At 41.8% G+C, this 21,665-nt stretch overlaps 1 protein-coding gene across 4 annotated transcripts in view; it reads left to right on the top strand.

Moving 5' to 3' along the window:
* The first annotated feature begins 18,717 nt into the window (after positions 1-18,717).
* ZNF608 (zinc finger protein 608) overlaps positions 18,718-21,665 on the top strand; it is an 84,286-nt gene continuing 81,338 nt past the window's right edge. For 2 of the 4 annotated variants that reach the window (XM_027879357.1, XM_027879361.1), the window contains exon 1: positions 20,926-21,146. The gene's annotated coding sequence lies outside the window, so the exon portion shown is untranslated. Of the gene's footprint in view, positions 19,034-19,908; positions 20,027-20,925; positions 21,147-21,665 lie in introns of those variants that run through there. The other 2 variants (XM_027879359.1, XM_027879360.1) reach the window with 2 other exon arrangements.

Below are 21,665 nucleotides of genomic sequence, written 5' to 3'. Positions count from 1 at the left end.
GTGGCCAAGAAGGCCAATGGCATCCTGGCCTGCATCAAGAACAGTGTGGCCAGCAGGAGCAGGGAAGTGATCCTTCCCCTGTACTCAGCGCTGGTGAGGCCACACCTTGAGTATTGTGTTCAGCTCTGGGCCCCTCAGTTCAGGAAGGACATTGAGGTGCTGGAGCGGGTCCAGAGAAGAGCAACGAGGCTGGTGAAGGGACTTGAGCACAAGTCCTATGAGGAGAGGCTGAGGGAGCTGGGGTTGTTCAGTCTGGAGAAGAGAAGGCTTAGAGGTGACCTCATCACTCTCTTCAACTACCTGAGGGGAAGTTATAGCCAGGTGGGGGTTGGTCTCTTCTCCCAGGCAACCGACAATAGGACAAGGGGACATGGGCTCAAGCTCTGCCAGGGGAGGTTTAGGTTAGATGTTAGGAAGAAATTCTTTACAGAGAGGGTAATCAGGTATTGGAATGGCCTACCCAGAGAGGTGGTGGATTCACCATCCCTGGAGGTTTTTAAGCAGAGATTGGATGTGGCCCTTAGTGCCATGCTATAGTAATTGGAGTTGGATCAGGGGTTGGACTTGATGATCTTGGAGGTCTTTTCCAACCCAATCTATTCTATGATTCTATGATTCTATACATACAGAATTGTGGGATTACTCATACATATAGAAGTATGCTTCAGAAATCACCTTTAGAATTCAGATTATATAAAAAAATATCTAGCTTTGGTTACCTCCAAAGTCACCTCATAATTAGCAAACCACAGAGAAGAGGCAATAGGCAAGACAGGTAAAGTTCTGAGGCCCAACATGGCAGAACACAGAGCAAGAGGGCTGCTCCTGTGGAAACTGGAGCACATGAGCACCCCTCAGACATTGTTTAATGCAGAGGTGCCAAGCTAAGGACACCTAGCACTTGGGGTAGATACTTATACAGCACAAACAATCCAAGTAGGATGCTTGTTCCAAAGTTTAAAACAGAGAGATTCAGACTATGGACAGCATGTTAAGATCACAGAGAGATCAGGAGAAAAACGTTTTGTTTCAAGGACAACCTGCTGCATAGAGTTTCTACTTTTTCATTGCCTTCTATTGATGCCATTGAACTTCATTAAAAAAAAAAAAAAAAAAAAGAAGTCATGGTCTGAATTTACCCAGACTAGAATGACAATGATTAATTGCTAGTTCTTTGTGTCCTCATGGAGTTTATTTATGGTAGGCAACTGATAAAGTGACAAGAACTACATGCCTCTGATTTTTAAATATCATTTTGTTCCCTCTGTACTGAAGATTCTTTTCAAGCACAGTACATCTTTCAGTGAATCAGTAAATGTACAAGAGTCTCAGGTCCGCACAAAATTTTCAAAAAATAGGTGTAACTAGCGTCCATACTTCAACTTTCCCCCAGTCCTATTAGGGACTGCTGTTGCCCTTCTGGTACCCAGACAATGTCTGGGAATGCCTGTGATCTTTAGAATGTAGAATTTCAGCTCCACTGTATTTGTATGAAAACCAATTCTGCATTTTTCCCTATGCCATAGAAAATGTCATAAGTCATAAGGCATAATGACAGATCAGAATTAGAGTTCCTGCTGCATTATTTATACACATTAAGATACGTCACAGCAACTGTCCTACATAGAGAAGCTCAAGAAGCTTCTATTTTTAAAGGTCTTCAAGGGGATATTTACATGATAATGCTTGTGAAGACATAGTAGGTGTGTTCTGCTAGGAAAAGCTCTGTGAGTCACTTGTTTCTGCAACTGGCAAGAAGTTTTTACAAAATGTTGTATGAATGGCTATGAAGTTGTTGTCATGTAGTCAGAAAAAAAGAAAAATCTATATTTTAAGAAGGTTTTATTCATTCATATAAGACTCTAAGGCTATAAATGGCTCTGACATGCTGTATGCTTCCATTAGTACCAAAGCTGCTGCATATCTTTAGTGAACTGGCCCTTTCCAGTTGTTAGTGCTAGCCAAATCTGACCATTTTTTAACTAAAAAGGGAAAAATTAATTTTGTTTAAATAGACCCCTAAGCTATGGTCCCAGGTTCATTGGAGTACAAAAATATTTTTAGGATCTATCTTATCAAGTCTCTTTTCCTAACTCCAATAACAGTGTAAAGGCAGTATTTGAGACACACAGCCTTAAAGGAAGTTGTGCCAAAGCATTTGAACCACAGAGATTTTGATTAAGCAACAACAAGGATGAATATCCATTCCCACCTGTTGGTAAGCCACCAGAGAGTTTCTAAAGAAGTTAACTTTCTTGGAGAAAAGCCACAGACTTAACAAACTGGATAGTAACAGGATAATCTCAACTAACTGAAAGGCATGGATGATGGTTTCTGTGACTGCACAGTAAGGTGGAAGTATCAGACTTTCAGTACACGGGTGAACTTCCATTGTGTTGTGATGGTATCTGATCATCACTGCCCAGGTATCTTCAGGGACACCTGCGGGGTTTCTGAGCAGCTTTGTAGAGATGGTGCAATGTGTCCAACACACCCGGGGTTGAGCTTCCTGCACTGTCTGTTGGAGCCTCTGTGAATGGAGACCTGCAACCCCAGGGAGTCCTGCTCACAGATGATCTTGAATACAAGAGCAGTAAGAGCAAGAAGCACTCAGAAACAGATTCATTTTCCTTATTAATTGTTTTGGTCAATTCTTACTGAGTTGTGAAATGTAGGCAAAGTGATCACCTTTACGCTCTTGAAATGTATGTGGTGAGGACACACATACATAAATTCTGCCAACAACATTAATTTCCCTTTTTTCTGCTTTAGTGCTTCATGGTGACCTGTAAAAAAGTCCCATGGGCAATAGGAAAAATACTCCAAAGATGAGGGAGATGGTCTTATCAATCAGGTGTTCAAATATTTGTTCTTTTCTTCTCCAGTTTTTTGTCAAACAAATGCAAATCAAAATGACATTATTTGATTGCAAAGTCTTGTATGTCATTCTGTATTATTGGTCCTATTGTATTTCTTTAGTAGGACAGAACACACATCAATTACTATTTGCAGGTTTGGAGATATATATATTTGTTACATCTTTCCTGAAAGGCTTGAAAATAAAAGCATTTACATTTGTCTTATTAACATTATGCAAATGACAACATAACTAGTCTTGATTTGCTGCCACTACCTTAGAAATATTTAAATATTATTATTACTTAACTCAACCTTTCAGTTTTATCTTTGAAATTTATGCTTTTCGGTTCAATTTATGCCTGTCAACAAATAATGATCATAGATGTGAGCTGGTTCATAATCCAGAGGTACTAGGTTACAATGTGTTGCCATGGAAACTGTGTTTTATTGCGTTTTCTCTACTTGATTTAAGACATTTGACAATCATAGCAACTGTTTGCCTGTCTTCCCATATCATAAAATATTCAAAAACACAAACAACCATTCACACAGTTCTTGGACCTCACTATAAAAATAAAAAAGAAATTACAACCTCATATTTAATAGGGACCTTTTGTGAATAGTTTATCTCACAGAATGTCAAAGAGTGTTGGAAAATTCAATCAGAGGTTAGTCATCGAATGGACCTGTCTTGCCTGTGGCTCATTTTGTTTATTGCATCATATATCTTTTATGATCACTGGGACTTTAGTCTGAAACAGCATTTTCTTTAACAAGAGCCATGTTTCCTCTAACGTTGTTTATTGCATCTGAAACATTACTCTTTGAAACCACAGTACATTTTCAACTGAGCAAAGGTCTGTAACAGAATACAGCATGTCTGTGTTTATTCAGGATCCGAGTAAAAAATATCCCAGTTCATGTAACATTAATCACTTTGCCAGTGTTCAGCTGAGGTCATTGCCACATTCCTAGCAGTATTAAGCCGAGTCAAGATTAATCACGTACATTAAACCCTGCAAGGAAAGCACGTGCAGCATATCTGAAATTAGACATTTGGTGAAGGACTAAGAGAGCACTGTAACAAAATATGTTAGCAGGGCTGTAGCAAGCTTTCAGAATGATTTGAGATTTTTTCCTACTATGTTCTTGTCAGCTCATCTATAACTAAGGCTTTGTTGCTGTCTCCTTCATTTAACCCATTCTTAAAAGTACTAAATAAAACACTAAAATCCTTCCCAGATCATGAGAATTATTTCCCTTCCTTTTTTATTTATTCTTTTATTTAAAAAATTCATTCACGTATTCTTATGTGACTCATATTTGGCTTCTGGGATTTTTAAAAAAAACAGGTAATAAATTCCTGCAACATTTTAAGAAAGAAAAGTTAATAATCAAATAGTATTTTAAATCAGTTATCCTTTCATACTTTCTCTTCTTTCTGTATTGTGCATACACGTTAGGACCATAAAGCTCTGCATTTCATGCTGATGTTGCTGCAAATGTAAAAGATACTTTTTACACTATACTTTTATGTTCTACAAGATAGACTGTAACAATTCCTTTGTCCAGTCTTGTAAAATTCCATTAGACATTCATTTTCACTATGTTACACAATCAGAAAAGGATAATTGAAGCACAAATAATTCTCACTGAAAACTCCAAAGAGAAAACCCTATTGTGATATGAAGTTTGCAGTCAGTTATCTCTGTCTTGAGAATATATTGACAAGTCAAAAAGACTAGATTAATGTTTTAAAAAAATTAGGAAACTGCAACATTGGATATGTCTTTCCACATTTGGATTGGCTATGTCTTTCCAGATTTGGATTCTACCTGCTGTAGAACTTGGGAATGAATTCTGTGGGCTACAATGTTTCAGTAGTATTTAGAATAAATATTCTGCTGCAATGACAAGGATTTGTATTTCTTGTACAGTGTCCTCTCCAAACCCACACTCTGGTGATCTCTTACAAAATGGCTACGAATTCAGTGGTTTTGACTGTGCTCCCAGTTCTGCCACAGACTTGATATATGACATTTGAACTTGCATTTGTTCATATTATTTGTCTATTTAGTAGTTTGTCTACTAGATATCTCTGTAATATTTTGGGTTTCTGCTTCATATTCTAAAAGGATGTTTATGACAAATAAACCAAACCAAATCTTTGTGGAAAATAAAAGGTAAGAAAACGTTAAAAAAAAAAAAAAAATTAGTCTCTCTTTTCTCTATTCTGCTCCCAAAAACTTAATTAATGCAAGTTAAAAGTCAACTGACAGGACTTTGCATGCCTGCAGTTTATCAAACTGCATGTGCAACATTTCCTCTGGAAATCAATTTACCACTGGTTCTCTCCAAGACTAAAGTCACAGAATCATAGAAATGTAGAATATGCTGAGATGGAAGGGAGCTATCGGTATCATCAAGTCCAGCTCCTAGTCCTGTACAGGACACCTCACAAGTCACACCATGTGCCTGAGAGTGTTGTCCAAATGCTTCTTGAACTCTGCTTGGCTTGGTGCTGTGAGAGCCTGGAGAGCCTGTTCCAGTGTTCAGTCACTGTCTGTGTGAAAAACATTTTTCTAATAACCAATCTAAACCTTCCCTGACTCAACTTCATGCCATTTCCTCAAGTCCTGTCACTGGTCACCACAGAGTGCCTGTCTCTCATCTTCCCCTCATGAGGAAGTTGTAGACTGCAATGAGGTCTGCCCCCAGTCTCCTCTTCTCCAGGCTGACCAAACCAAGTGACCTCAGCTGTTTCTCAAAATGCTTCCCCACTAGACTCTTCACCATTCTTGTGGCCCTCTTTTGGATGATCTCTAATAGTTTAAGATTTTCTTTTATTGTACCACCCAGAACTGCACACAATGTGAGGCTGCCTCAGTGTAGAGCAGACCAAGGCAATCACCTCCCTTGACTGACAGGAGATGCTTTCCCTGATGCCCCTTAGGACATAGTTGATCCTCCTGGCTGCCAGGGCACTGCTGACTCATATTCAGCTTGCCATTTGTACCAGTACCTGTCCTACTGGCCCTAGGTGATGCTGTAATATTATGTTGGGTTGGAATTATTACCACAGTTTAAATTCCATCACAGTAACAACCTGACAATGTTTTTCTGTGTCTCTTTGGTTTTGGTGGTTTTTTTTGTTGTTGTTTTGTTTTGTTTTGTTTTTATTTTGAGTGATTGATTGATTAATTGAGTGACTGATACTCCATTATGGATTTGGAATGAATACTAAGTCTGTATCAGTCCTAAGAGTAGGGATGTCTTTTAGAGATATTTATCCATGCTCAGCTTTAGAGATGAAGAGATAAAATGAATGTGTCAACAATGTCACTAAACAGTTCTGGTTTTGCTAAATTCAGGGTGAAAAACAAGAGTGTTGAAATACCCTGTGAAAAAATATGAATCTGTGACTCCCTGTGTGCCAGTGAATGCATCCCAGACTGATGCACTGAGTGCCAAGGGAGACAGAGCAAGAAATAGTCCTCATGGGTGAGTTCAGTCAACAGATAAATAGCCTGCTTCAAGGCCAGAAAGAAGGCAGCGGTTATAACATGGAAAGAAATCAGGTCATTTTGTATCAGGCTCCTCCCCACCAAGTCATACCAAGATTTACTTTGGATTTCTAAGATTTCTTACAATTTTGAAACACTCTTCTGTAGTCAATAGCTTGGGCCTGAATATTCTCTGTGACTTTTCCAAACAATTTTTTTTCTCAAACCATTTACTACCTTCAGCTCAGCTCATCACCTACTACATTTGTTGATCTAACATCTAAACCTCCCTAGTCTACTATGAATGCCTGTTTATTTCTTCCATTCATTTGCTTAGGATTTCCCAAGTGTCCATGAGTTCCCCCTTGATTTTTTTGCCCCTATTTTTTTTCTTTAACTGAGGAAGCTATTGCAAAGTATATTGTTGTGAATTTATAGCACAGTCATTCTTCTGCACTATATCCCTCATAGTCCTGAAGCTCTAATGACAGAGGTAGATCATTTCTTTTTACTGTAGCCATGCCAGAAGAAGGGGTTTCTATCCCTAGGGACTGTAAGTTTTTACCAGTTCCTCTGAATGAGATGCTTTCATGAGCATGTCTTAGCCTTCTTTTGGAAAAATGAATGGGACTGAGTTATGTCTAAAATGTGGGGTGGGGGCTTTTGTATTTTTTTTGCAATTTGACCCTCAGATCTGGTGATGGCAGGTCTCTGTCCTTTGGTACAGTTAGATGAAATGACATCAAACCCAATTGATAGTTTTGCAACTAAAAGGAGTGGTTTTGCTCTGTTCAGGCCTCCATTTCCTCACACTCACTCCCACTACATGTTACCACTGACACCTTTAGAGGTGACACATCTTGTCCTCTGACTGTGGAGCGGGCTCATTCAGTTCGATGAGCCAGCAGCAAAGCAACCCCACAAAACAGTCAACAGTTTTTGTTGGCTTAACAAACTTCACTGACTCACTTAGGGGTCAAATGAGTGCCAGAATCGTGCAATGGAGAGAATGAGACCACACAACTTGAAGGGCTGGAGAAAAAGTGGGAAAACGGCACCACAGAGAATGGGACTGCCCCTTTTGGCAGCAGCAAGTAGTTAGAGCAGCTGAAGTGTCTGTGTGACCTGCACCCTTGCCGTGTACAAAGGATTCCCATATGAGAAAGTGCAGTAGTATTCTGTAAAGTCACACCCCTGCATACTTTGCGGTAACTTCACTTGATCCATAGGTCTTTTGTTCTGCATTTGTTCTCCAAATTCCCTCCCTGCAGGCAGGTAAGGGAAGTAGCTTCAGCTAATCTCCTTAGCATACCTATTGTCTGTCTAAAGTACAGTCATTATGTTCAACAAGGCTCCATTGTAACGAGTCTGGTAGAGAGAAGATACAACCCATGTGAGTTGTATACCCATTTGCCAGGGCATTCGGAAATACAGCAAACCTGCAAGCTCACCATACCAAGCAGAAATCCTGAATCTCACCCATTCACCCCATCGTTGCATTATGTCAGAGTTCAAATTACTAGACATTGATTAGGTGGGAGAAAAGTTTGCCAGAAACTTTTCTGGCTGAATGCACATACACTGTGCAGCAGAACATGTCGAGGCCCTTATCTAATTAATTCTGTAATTAACAGACATTGCCCTGTTTTGGAGAGATCAGTCTTTTTGTGAGCACAAGTAATGCCAGTGACTGGAACAGAAAATGTGAGTTCGAATTAAATTTTCAGTGACCAGTTTTGACCTTATTCCCCCTAGTAATTAGCAAGAATATTCTACTAGAATCAATGGCTTAACAATAAGGCAGCTCCAGGATATGACTACTGGGCTGTAAACAACCATTGCAGATCAAATAGAATTATTTTCTAAGGCTACTGCGACTTGTTTATCACTGTACTCCCATGTCTCTTCCCAGCAGTCACTAAATATCACCTCTTCCAGTCAGAGTCTCCTCTAAATCACTTCTCCCTAAGTGGGTTCAACTACTTATACAGTGGAGAAAATAGTTTTGCTAATTTGCCTTTTTCGTTTGGAATGATCTAGAGATTGTTCAGGTTAAGTGGGAATATGACATATCATTCCTTGGCAGATGACGGACTGTATCTCTTCCACTGGGACAGCGATTGGCAGAGTAAATGTATCTCCACAGCTCCAGTCTCCCAGGGAGACAATCAGTGATATTTTCAGAGTAAGAAACTTTTAAGGGGCAGTTATATATATATATTGGTTAAGCCATTAAAACATTATTTCATTTTAATGATTTGTATCTGCAAGAGGATGTAAATTAGGAATGGCTTATCAAACTTTACAGTTAAAGTTATTTAAAAACACCTCTGAATAGTAGGTGATAAAAAAATCATATATATGTATGCATATACATATAGTCACACAAGCACACATATTACTGCAGGAAGAGTTCAAATCAGCTTGGGATTTTTTTGTCTCTCATAAAAGAAATGGTTCACACATGTTGTCCATCTTGAAAGTTTCCAAGAGAGCTGATTGCCAGAAATTATTTTATAATTTATGGTGCATTCTTTCACTCTATATTTGGTTTTATTCATATGGAGTGCTCACCGCAATATAAAGGTTTCTAGAGGTTTGGAATTCATAAGTTCTTCATGAAAGCTTGCTATTAACAGAGACTGCTTAAAAAAACCATAGCTGCTGGATGTTCCTGAAATGCATAACAACAAGATTTCAAGGAAAAAAACCAAAACCTGAAAAACAACAACAACAAAAATAAACAAAAAAATCACAAAACAAAACAAACTTAAAAAGGAAAGGACACTAATTTTCCTCATTCTGAGTAGGAGGTATAATGTCTTTATAAAGTAATAATTAAAAAAAAATACAAAACAAAGACTGGTGCCTTATCTGGGCCTTGCAGCTGTACTTCCCCCTTTTGCATTAGCAGTGTGTGTTCTAAGGTTATGAAAAACCATGAAAATTGCAGCTTAAGAGGAGTTTTATTCTTTTTCCTAGGATTTGATTGAAACAGACAGCTACATTTTGTGTATATATAATTAGGCAGTAAAATAGGCTTTGAAGGCAGATTTCTGTTTAGTATGTGAGTCACACGCACAACAGTCTTTCATTCAGCAATGAAAGACTGATCTTTTTAATGCCTCAACTCGCTCAACATGTTTTCTGAATGCTACATCTTGCAGGAGGGAAAATAAAAAAAAAGGAGAGAAGGGTAAAAAAATACACACCAACAACCCAGGCAGCTTTAAAGCTGTATTTCTCCACTTCTTTCTGTTTTTTTCCTTGTTTCCCCAAATGAAAAACAATCTGAAAAGCCAATCTAGCCAGTCTGTAGTGATTTAACCTTATGACAAACTGATTTTTATCGTCTTTCTTTCCAGATTGTTGTCCAGGGTAGCATTGAATGCTGCACCAGCTCCAGGCGTATCTAATCCCTCTCATAAAAGGCCATTGTGGTAGTTAAAACTGAGACCAATGGCTTTTTCACTCTCCACATCTCAGCTCTCCAAAGTAATGGCAATGGGGTCTCCTCTTCATGTTTTTCTTTTCAGATGCATAATTTCTCCTTTTAATAAGGCTGAAACTGAAAGAAATAAAAGGAACACAATCACTTTTTCCTCAAAGCTCTTTCTATAAATACCTTCTGGAGAACTGAACTTAGGAACAATTATCTGTATTCTGATTTGCTGTGACACTGTGTGAATATATAGCAAAGTACTCCTGGAAGTTTCTGATCATTATGAAGTATGTGAACATACTAAAATGTTGAGCAGATATTACTTAGGGCTACATATTTTTCTGCTTAAGGTCACACTGGCATTCTTCTTCATCCTAAACCCTATGGAACTACTAATATGAGAGGGGCAGTGCTCAACACCCATACTTATTTCTTGCAAAATAATCACATAGAAGGCATTGTCCACTTATTTTGTGCACTTGCAATACATTCTTGTCAACAATATTTTCCCCCCGAAATGACATGTATTTTTAACATATAACAACTAAGAAGCTTAGACAGCAAATATTCTCCCGAAAAAAAAAGAGTGCATTTTCCTGTTTTAGTTTGTTTTGTGGTTTTTTTTCCTTGACCTAAGTGCTAAATGTTTTCATTAATAATATGTTAACAGATTATATTTCAGAACTAGTTCACTATTTTGAACAGCAGTACAAGGGAGAGTTGGCCTGCATTTGATTACAAATTTTTATTTGACCTCAGGGGAATGTTTTTAACCAGCAAAATACAGAGTGTTAGATGAAAAGATTTACAACTAGAAACAGTTCACATGAACTCATTTCTCCAAATAAAAACAACTTCATTTTAATACACCTGATTAAAATTGATGTACTTACAGATATCTTTTAATAACACCATTAAAATTAAACCCTAGTAACACTTTTTAAATGCTATAAACTTTGCTTTGAGCAAACTATTAACACAATGTTTTAATTCTGAGGGCATTACATTTGTGCACCTATAGAAGTGCAAAATGAAAAAGCAAAAGTTTCTAATAAAAGTAATTTTTTTATCATAAGAATAATTTAATCATAATCTAATCCTAAATTTCAAATCTGGAGTGAAAGGGAAGGAGGGGTATGTACTCTGCAAAATAATATTCCATGATCCAGAGCATGGAACAATTTGTAAGCATCCTCTCTTTTAAGTACAATATGGAAATCCTCTGGACATTCTTTATAAATATGAGCTACAATACACTCTGCAGATGCAATGCTCTTCATAGAATTTCTTCCAGATTCTTTTACAGTGTATCAGTGGGAAGATGGTTGAAACAGTACTTCTGGCTCCAGGACACCACAGAAAACCTTAGGCTCCTGAAAAATTCCTACACATCTCCTAGGCACTTAAGATTTCTTCCAGTAGAATCACAAAAAGTGCACCAAGTCTTTCTTATTTCCACATCCCCAGGCAGTTCAGGGATCAAGACAAAAAGTCTGCTGCCACCTCTGCTTAAAGGGTTTGAAAGCAGAGAGCATCTTTACACAAGGCAGATAAAGCTGAGAGCCCCGTGTGACTCTTGGGACCTGTCATTCTTTTCTCTAGTCCCAGAGAAGAGAGCAGTTTCAGTCACTGGAAGGTCTGCTTTAGTAGTAGCTATTTGCAATACATGTCTAAATCTAATGCAGATGTTCTTAATCACATTACACTTGATCTCAATATGCTTAACAAACACAGTCCTCAGGGCACCCTGTAAGGTAAGTAATCACTGTTACACGAAATTACAAGTGAGGAAGCAGAAGCTTTGTAATGAGAAGACCCCCAGGTTTCAAAGTCCAGATTGTCAGCAGCCAAACAGATCACCTCTGCCTTGTTGTCTGACACAAACAGCTTGAGCACATGTCACTGCTTTAAAACAGTAGGCGATGCATTCAGTTTAGCTACAATCAAAACTTTTTCCCTTATAAGAAGAATGATCAAGCAGGTATGATGATGTTTGTTACTTTCTTGTACCACAGATGTTGTGTGTAATACCAGCTAAGTTTCATGGCCCCTGCTGTTGTACAACTACTTCTTACTCTGTGCATTCTTTGGAGATTTTTTCAAATTTTTTCTTTATTTATTGGACTTCTTTTCTCTTTAAATTAAACTTTTGCAACTGTGCCTCTGCAGAAAATATCTAAAGGCTGGATGAGTCATCTCAAACTTCAAGAATGCAGTTCTCTAAAGTTTCAGGTAGCTCCATAGAGAATGTAAACCTTGAAAGCAAGTAATGTATCATCTGATTGTGTCTCATCACCCACTAAAAAACATAGCTGCATAGTTTTTTGCTAAGGAATTCAGAATGTTTTGACATTTAGTTACCATTGCAAGGCAAGATGCCCCAATTCCCCATCCTCCACAGTAACGAGATCGTTCTTCCCCTTTTGTATTTACACTGCCGTCTTTAGTGTCTCCCTCTGTTGGTCTCAGTCCCCTCCCCCCTCCTCTTTTCCTACTGTCTTGGTCCCTATCTTCTCATGTTTCTTTTCCAGCAGGTCCCTTCTCGTGCAGTTGACAGAAGGAAGCTCTCTTTGTGTTTCTCTCCTGCCCCAATACAGCAAAGGAAACAACAAAAGACCATCAAGGATAGTCAGGAAAGTAAGAGGGCACACTTGCCTGCTCTGGTACACTATGGAAGTTCTTAGGGATACTCTATTCACTTGCAGCCCCAGCAGCCCACATACTTACTTTGTTAAAATGCTTCTCATCCTGATTATCAAAATTTCTCTCAGGCATTTGTCGTGTCCCAGAGCATCTATATTTCTTCCTCCACATTGCTGCAGTTTTTAATTCTACCAGATGTCAACTCTCAAACATATTCTGATAACTTCTTTGGTGAGTTTTCAAGGCTCATTCCTCTTCAAGCTCCTGTTTGTCAAAAATGTAGCAGGATGTTTTCTCATTCCTCCCCCGAGGATAATATACCTAACCTTGGCTTTGAAAACTTTCCTGGAGTCATTCCTCACTTTGCCAGACATTCCACACTCTGCCTCTTAGTCAACTTTATCTTATTCCTTGTATATGCTATCTGATCTTATCTCTGGTCTTTCCCTTCTGCTTATCCAACATCATGCTTCTTGTTCTCCTTTCACACTGGACAAATCCCTCTCAAACCCACTTCTCCTGCAGACTTCTTACACTTAACTGGCTATTTCTCTGCAAATTTCATTTCAAGATTCACCTTCCCTCTCCCTGGCCCATGACTCCTAACCTTTTCTTTAATAAAACAATCTGATCCTATTCACTAAGCCTCAGTTTCATTTCCCCATGCTCAGTAGTTCTCTCAGAAAATCTGGAGTATGGCACCCAGCCACTGGCCTTTTGTATATTATTCACCTTAGCACAACTATAATGTGGATGCTGTCCTACTAAAATACTGAATATCTGCATCCATCGTTTCTGTTACAAATTATAATCAGCTGTGAAACACTAAGCTATAGAGTACTAAGGCTATGACAAAAGATTGTTATTCATTTCAACACGTATTGCCCGTTTCTCACAGCACACTCTCTGTTATGCAAGAAATACATGGTTTTAGCATTACCTGAATGTTTATAAAATGTACTACATAAATAAATATGCTGCCTAAATTATTTGAGGAGAAATTGACTATCTATACAGTGAACCAAAGGCTATACTCATGTCTGGGTAAAAAGTTTGTAGTTCAAATTCTACAACAGAACTTCACAGAACTGTTAAATTACAAAATGAAAAAGACTTACTAGGTCATTCAGTCAATTCTAATGCCAAAATGGAGTAATTCCCCATAGTATTTATTTCTAGGCTTTTCCCAGCCTAATTTTCTAATCCTAAACCATGGGACTTAAGAACTTCGGGACATTATTTATTTCACTGATTAGCACAATTCACTGTTAGGATTTTCTTTTCTTTCTTTTCTTTTTTTCTTTTTTTCTTTTTTTCTTCTTTTCTTCTTTTCTTCTTTTCTTCTTTTCTTCTTTTCTTTTCTTTTCTTTTCTTTTCTTTTCTTTTCTTTTCTTTTCTTTTCTTTTCTTTTCTTTTCTTTTCTTTTCTTTTCTTTTCTTTTCTTTTCTTTTCTTTCTTCTTTTTTCTTTTCTTTTTTCCTTTTTTCTTTTTTCTTTTCCCTGTGCTCTCAAAAGGATAGTTTTTATACTGTTTACCTTTTACACTTTTCTCTCCCCCCAAATAAATACACATATACACACAGAGACTCTTTCATAAATCATTCGCTCTAGTTGCCAGTTGCCAGGTCATTTTTGTTGCTCTTCAATAAACAACACAGTAGCACTTTGTTTCCATGTATAACCTATATCTGTGTGCTGAACATTAGAGACACTGACCTCTAGATTAAATATTAAACTGAGACTCCTTGTGAATACGTAGATAAATGTAAAAGAGTCTATAAACTGTACCAAAGAAGAAGGAAACATTGTTACCATTAACAAAAAAAAAGAAAGTGGTATCTAACAGAAGTGTCTGCCAAGTGTATAATGACTCCTCTGTATGTTTGTACCACCAGTTCCCACACTCTGGTCTGTGGATCACTGGCAGTCGGTAATGCTGTAATAAATTACCCACAATTAATCCACAGATCCACTAGTTTGTGCACATCAATTAAAATTTTGTCCATAAGACTGTGGGTTAGGTGTGATACACTCTGAGGGCTCTAAGGATATGCTAATCCAAAATTTTTGGATCAGTACAATTTGCAGTGTTCTATATTCAAATCTACTGTGGAAAACCCTTTATGTGAGAAACGTCATTTGAGAGAGAAATGCCACTCATTGTTTACCTAATTAGTCTAACAAATAAGTCCCGGTGAGAAATGAATTTTTGTCCTCTATTTTAGTGCAAAAATTGATGAGAAAGAGAACGATGGTTTAATCTCTGCAGACATGCTGTTTGTAATGCTGAGATTGGAAGCACATACATGTAACCGTGCTCCTGCAGGAACAAAGGGGTGCAGTAGAAAGAGGTCGAATGTGGGAAAGTAATTAAGGCTGTGCTGCAAATGACAGTGGGACTGGGTGACATTTTCAGACATCAGTAAATTTAGTAGCACTGATCTTAAAGTTCTTTCTCTTAGCGGTACAGGGGCCCCGGCGAGGATTGAAAACAGCCCTTCCTGAAAATGTCAGTGGAGCAGCACTCGCTGTACCCCCCACTTTCCCCGCGAATCCCGCCTGTGGACACAGGTGCCCCGGGCCGTCGGGAGCGCGCACAGCGGGAGCGTGCGGCCACAGCCCGCGCCACGCCCCCGCCCCTGCCCAGCCAATGGCAGCCCGGGAAAGCGATTTCTGGCGCGGTGATTGGGCGCTACCCGCCGCGCGCCCGGGGGCGCGAGCAGCGCGAGGGCCCTCGCGGGCGCTCCGGGAGAGCAGGAGAGCGGCGATCCCTCAGGGGCGAGCGCGGGCCTGAACCGCCTGGGAGGGGGGAATGAGAGCTACGCACCCCTTCAGCCAAAAAAAAGGAAACATTTGCCGGCGATTTTGCACGTGTCTGGCAAGATTAAAAACAAAGCAAAACGAAAACAAAAACGAAAGGGAGCAGGGGAGGGTGGGCATCTTTTCGAAATTATTAGCGGTGTGCAGCTGCACCAATTAGAGCCGGATTTCCTATTCTAGACAAACACCACTAATTTATTGGCCTTCTGTCTGTCTCGTAAAACGTATAGGAATACAAAGTTGTAATTTAATTTGGCGAGCAGGTAGAAACTAAGGCGGGAAAACTACTAAATGACGCAGCAGGCATTGGCCGCTATTTGAAATACTGACGTTTCCAACCTGACAAGACAATGTGAGTTAAGTGGCCTTTTTGCAGCCGCTCCTGGGAATCGGCTGCTGTAGACGCACCCACGGGCCTGCAAGCAGTCTTCCTGTAATTTCTGCCACAGAAATGGACAAATAAAACCCCGCTTCGGTAATCATACGGTATGCTGGGCAGGCTCCTTCCCTGTAGAGTTCATACACCAAAGCCAGGAGAGAGGGGGGCAAGAGGGGAGGCTCCCCTCCGAATTTTGTGATCTAAGGAGGTTTGTAAGGATATTTTACCCATCAGTTGTCATCTGTGGTTGGAGGAGCAGCTCTTTCACTGATCGTTGCTTTTGAAAATTAAAATGATGGTGTAAGGCAGATAAAGCAGAGGCATTTTTGCAATCTCTCCCAGTGACTGTTCCTTGGCTAGTTAACAGACCATCTATTCAGAAACAATTTTCTTTGGGGCTGAAATTATGTGCTGACCGTAGCAGATCACTTCCCATAATACCCCTTCCCCCACCCTACGCTAAATACAAACTGTCTCCTACTCACTGTATAATAATGTGAAAATGACTGTAATTTTACAGACAAGAAGCAGCCCAAAGTGAAACGTGTCTAAACAGAGGTCGATACTGAAAAATCAGGGCCATTACTTACATCTCAAAAATACATACGGTAAAGAAACAGCAATAGTGATGTACGACGAAGTAGACATAAAAGAACTAGGCTTGGTGTTGCTGATCTTAAAAATTTTGCTAACCACTGAGTGACATCACCCAAGCGTTACTCCGGGGAAACAGTGATTTTCGATATCTTGTAATATTATGCATGCTCACTCCCCCACGAATTGCAAATACTGTGGTCCCTCCCTGGCCGGAGGTTCCCAGTGTCTCCAATCATCTCTGCTGCCACACTGGCTGGGAAGTGGCCCCTAGCATGCCCTCCTTGCGAGTATCCCTGGGTTGTCTGAATGCCCGGGAGGGAGGGCAAGGATGTGTTTGTTCACTGCTCACACCTCCGCATTTTTTGTTTGGGCTACACACATGCCATGTCCTTTTTTTTTTTTTTTTTCCCTTCTACCCCCCCGCCCCCCACCGTTTGTAATGGCTTAAAAATTTAATGCGATCGAGGGCCTCCTTGACAATGAACTTATCCTTGCTAATAAACCCTTCATTATCAGACCCTGAAGGGGAAGTGTTTTTTACACCAGAAGAACCGCAGCGGTTTTAGTTCGAGCAGCTCCAAGGCCTCCCAAGGGACCCTGTGCTGGTGACCCCAGTGCCGGCAGTGTGAGGCTGGAGTGGAAATCGGGAGCTGAGGCTCTCAGAACAGGCAGCCTTTCCTCCCGAGGCCCGCGGTCGTGGTGACCTAGTAGGTAAGGCATGGTCGGGTGCCACACCACGGGCGGATTTTACCCCCACACGTCTTGTTTCACCTTCTGCAAAGCTCCCTCTGCAAAGCAAGTTCAGGGAGTTTTGCTCCTCTGGTACCTCTCCGCTAATCGCCCCTTGGATGGGAAGCGTGTAACGCGGGGACGCGAGCGCGCGTGGTTTGCTGAGCTGGATGAGGTCCAAAGGAGGTATTTTGTCACCCTGTCATGGGTGTGCAGGACATCGTAAATGCCACGCTTTGACTTTTCGCCGGAAACCTTGACTTGGGCAACGCGTGCGTTTGGCAAGAAAAACATCCCATATCGATTTTCACAGGGAGATCAGTCCCAGTGAGATCAAGGGAAAAGGCAAGGGCGGGGCGGGGGAAGGCGGGGGGGGGGGAAGGAAGAAAAAAAAATAGACCGTGTTTAAGTGTATGAAAAGGGACAGGGTGCCTGCGGGGCCAGGAACAGCGTCCCGTCCCGTCCCGTCCCGCCCTACCCCCCAACCCCCCCTCGGCGCCCGCGGGCGGCCACCGCCGCCCCCACCCCACCCCCACCGTCCGCGAAGGGTTAAACGCAATTTAACGCAGTGGTGTAGCATAATGGCTCCCAACGTAAACAAAAGGAATGATTAAGGGGGATATTTTCGAGCTACACAAAGCCCGATAGGGAAGATTTGTGTTACTAATTCCTGTGAAAGGATGTTCACGTGGTAGTTATAGGGTCGCTGGCATTCACACTTCAGTGCGTGCGGCAGTAAATCAGCAGTCTGGAAACAAAAGGGTTATTTTCTGCTCCCCCTCCTTCCGAAAACGAGGGGGGAAAAAAAAAAAAAAGAAAGGAAGAAAGAAAGAATAAAACCCGACCTGCCTAACTTAAGCCATATTGTAAAAACGAACATGTAATAAAATACGTGAGGAGCTGTAGAAAGTTAATGCAAGAAAGAGGGCTGATTTGAGAGTGGAGCAGCGGCTCGGTGCCCCCCCCCCCCCCAGCAGAGGTGGAGGTGCTGCCCTGAACCTCCCTTCAGCCCCTTCCTCCAGACACTGTTTGCTTTTCTCCTCCACTAAGCACGAAAATATTCGCACATGTGTATCAGCAGCCCTCTCTCGCTGGCTTCAAGCTGTTTTAATCTTGAATGAGGGGGCATTTAAAAATTATGACTGAGATTCTAAATTGCCTCTTTGAAATCGGCACAGAAAAATCATTCATCATCGCTTCGAAAACTGCCCTGAAATTAAATTAAAATGAAATGAGGGAGTCTTCCTCCCGACATGTGAGTCTTGGCAGAGCTACTCTCCACCTTGGTTTTCTATTTTTTTCCTCCGTCCTCCCGCTCTCTTTCCTCTTTTTTTTTTTTTTTTTTTTTTGGTTCCTCCTATTTTTTCTTTTCTCCTCTCCCTAAGCCCTAAATGTTTTATATAGGATAATTGAAATGGGTAACACGATTTGCAGCTGGCTGCAGCGAGGAGGAGGCTGGCGGCTCGGTGTAGGGTGAGGGCTGCGGGTGTGTGTGTTGTGTGTGTGTTTGTACGATATGTGTGTGTGTGTGTGTGTGTGTGTACGGTGTGTGTGTGAGCGAGTGCCCGACGTGCGAGTGAGCGAGTGCGTGTCTCTGTCTCTCGCCCTCGCCGGCAGGCAGGAGGAGCGGCGGGCCAATCAGAGGGCCCGGTTTCATAAAAGCTGGGTTCTGATTGGGCGGCAGGGAAAGGGCATCGCGAACAAAGAAAAGTCCCTCTCAGGTACCGCGCGGAGCGGAGCTCCCACTCCCCCGCCTCGGCCGCTGCCGTGGGGGCAGCGCCCCTGTCCCCTGTGAGCGTGTCAGCCTGTGAGGGGACAGACACACATGCCGTTTTTGCCTTCTCTGCCCCGTTTTTTATTTCATTTTGTTGTATTTTATTTTTGTTGTTTTAATTTTGTTTCTAGAAAGAAAGGAAGGTTCATGGTTATTTGGTGCTCTTCTTCCAAACACAATAAATCTGTTGAAGACATTAGATTTTTTTTCCTAAAATAAAAAGCGGCTGCAACAAAAACACACTCAATGCAGTTAGAAGGAAAAGGTCAACTCGATCCAATACAGACCGTAAGTACGGTTGCGTGGTGTGTCTATAGCACTTAGAGGGGATTTTTTTTTTTTTTTTATCTGCAAAGGGGAGTGTTAAAGAGTTTTGGGAGTTGAGATAACTAGGGTTCCTTGGGATTTTTAAAAGAAAAAAAAAATCCCACAAACAGGGTGAGTTATTTGAGGGAACTAAGAGGGCGAAAGCACTGTAGCCACACAAATCATACTTGACGGTGCACTTGGGGGGGCGTTAAAGGGTAGTGCCTTTTTGGGGTTTTAACTAAACAAGGTGGTGGTGGTTGGGAAATATAAAAGTGACACCATTACAGACAACCCTGTATAGTTCCCCGCCCCCCTCGGTCCCTAGAGCACGGCGCTCGCTCGCAGGAGTGATGGGGCACCGACAGACCGGGAGGCACTGCGCCAGTCACACGGAGACACCAGGAACGCGAGGCCGGAGCTGGGGGGTGCGTGCGTGGGGTCGCCCGTCGGTGGCTGATGCCTTGGCCGATTCCAGCGCCGTCTCGGTCCCCCTAGCCCCGAGGCGCGGGGAGGGGAAAGCCCCGAGGTGGCGGCGCCCTCCGGGAAGACGGTGGGGGGCTCCGCGAGGTGTTCCTGGGGAGCAACCCCGGGGCTCCAGGAGCTGCCGCCGGCCCGGTGCGGCGCGGGGGCCGCGGTGAGCGCCAGGGAGCGCTGGGTGTGCTGCTCGGCGGTCCCAGCCCGGCCGGGCCCGCCGGCCGCGCTCGGCTCCCATCTTGGCGGCGGCCAATGGAGCCCGCCGGCGTCACGTGACGCGGGCGGCGGGACACTCCGCGCCTCCCCCGCCTCCCCCCCCTCGCTCCCGCCCTCCCGCCACCGGCAATTCATTACGGCTTTTAGCTTCCCATCGCCGGCTAATTAAAAATACTAAGCTAAAGCTCCGAGACCGTCTGACTTGGGGAAGGGAGGGTGGGGAGGGGGGGCGGGGGGAGAGAGAGGATAGCGGTAGACTGCGAGGTTTGCCGAGACAATAAGGTGGGAGCGATCTGTCCTGACAGAAAGGTCGTCTGCTTTATCTCCTCGGACTCTAATTACTGAATTACTTACCGCATGACTGATTAGCCCAAGCTCACGGGTTTTTCGTTGTTATTTTTTTTTCCCCGAGACAGCAACTCGAAATTCTGATGCGTGCCTGTGCTCTTTTTTTGTGTTCCTATTTTTAAAAAGCGCTGATCTAAGGCTGGAAGGGGGAGGGAGGGACGGACGGGGACAGACACCCCCCTCCCCGAAATCTTACCCCTGGGAAAATTTACTTCGTTTGAGAGCACGCAGTCCTTCCTCCCCTCCCACAAAATGTTTTGATAACCGGTTTATCAGATCAGTGATTCCCCCCTCCCGCTCCTCCTCCTCTTCCTCGCCCCCCCCCTCCCCCTTCCCCCCCCTCCCCCGCCCGTTTCCCCTCAAGTTACTTCAAGAAATCAGATCTGTCAGGACGGGCGAAAAAAATGCCACTTCCCAACTAACAGGCGGAATCCAGCCCAGATTTTCAGTCCTTTCTTCTTCTTTTTTTTCCTTCCTCCCTTTCACTAATTTATCCCGATGTTAGCACATTCTGTCTTGTAACACCCGGGCGCCTGTAGGTTTGTTTCATGGGATCATTACTTACTGATCAGGATGGCTCCCGGGTCCGGGGCTGAAGACGGAGTGTGAAGTTGGGGAAGCTTTTTTTTTTTTTTTTTTTTTTTTTTTAAATTACTGTGATGATTATTACCTCTCGGTGCTTATTCAGGAAAACCAAACAAACAAAAATCTGGTCCTTGATGCTTCACTTCTGAATGTGAAATACTACCTACCAGCTGGTAAAGTTGTGAGGCACAGCATTTTTTTTTCTTTTTTCTTTCTTTTTCTTTTTTTTTTAAACAAGGAGGAAAAAAACCTAAACAAACAAACAAAATCAAAAAAAGGACTTCTGATCCGTGTGCCAAACTAGGGGGAGATATGTTATTGACCGATTTATACTGGCTGAGATGATACTTGCTTTCTACTTCTTGATCACTTGCTCTTTAAGTAAAATGAGGCACAGAGTTGTTGCTGAGACGAGTGGGAACAGCATTTTGATTTGGTGGTTTAATTAAAAAATTATGAAGGATTAAAGGTAAGCATTATGCATATATATATGTATAAATATTTCGGCAGTCGACTGTAAAAGGGAGAGATCCCTTTAAAAATCGTTTTAACTAAGCTTTGTCAAACACACACTCATTTGCGGTCACTGAGGCCACCTTGGTGCAGATCACTTAAAGTGTATGTCTTAATCAGTTTCCTGTACAGTCAGTAATACTATATTTAACAGACCTAACAATTTTGTGACCTAGGAATACCTTGGAAATGCTTTTAGAACTGTTATCTTAAGAATATTTTTTAAACAGAATTTTTATTTCTTCTCTTTTTTTTTTTTTAACCTTTGGAGTTTAATATTTTATAGCAAACATTTGTGTTTATAGGTTGTTGTTTTTAACAGAAGTATATTGTGGCAAGGAAAATGAGGTTTCCCACTTCCCTTAGCACTCTCTCCTCCCCCTCCCAAGAGATTAAGTGGAAGGAGGCTAAAAGATAATATAAGAGAGTCACAAAACTTCAAGGGTCTGGTTTAAAGCCACAAAATCCATGGAAT

The sequence above is a fragment of the Empidonax traillii genome, unplaced genomic scaffold (genome assembly GCF_003031625.1).
Source record: "Empidonax traillii isolate 1590-97213 ecotype Southwest subspecies unplaced genomic scaffold, ASM303162v1 scaffold54:size2178333, whole genome shotgun sequence".
Taxonomy (NCBI): domain Eukaryota; kingdom Metazoa; phylum Chordata; class Aves; order Passeriformes; family Tyrannidae; genus Empidonax; species Empidonax traillii.
The sequence above is the reverse complement of the archived record's forward strand: the minus strand, read 5'-3'. Positions and strand labels throughout refer to the sequence as shown.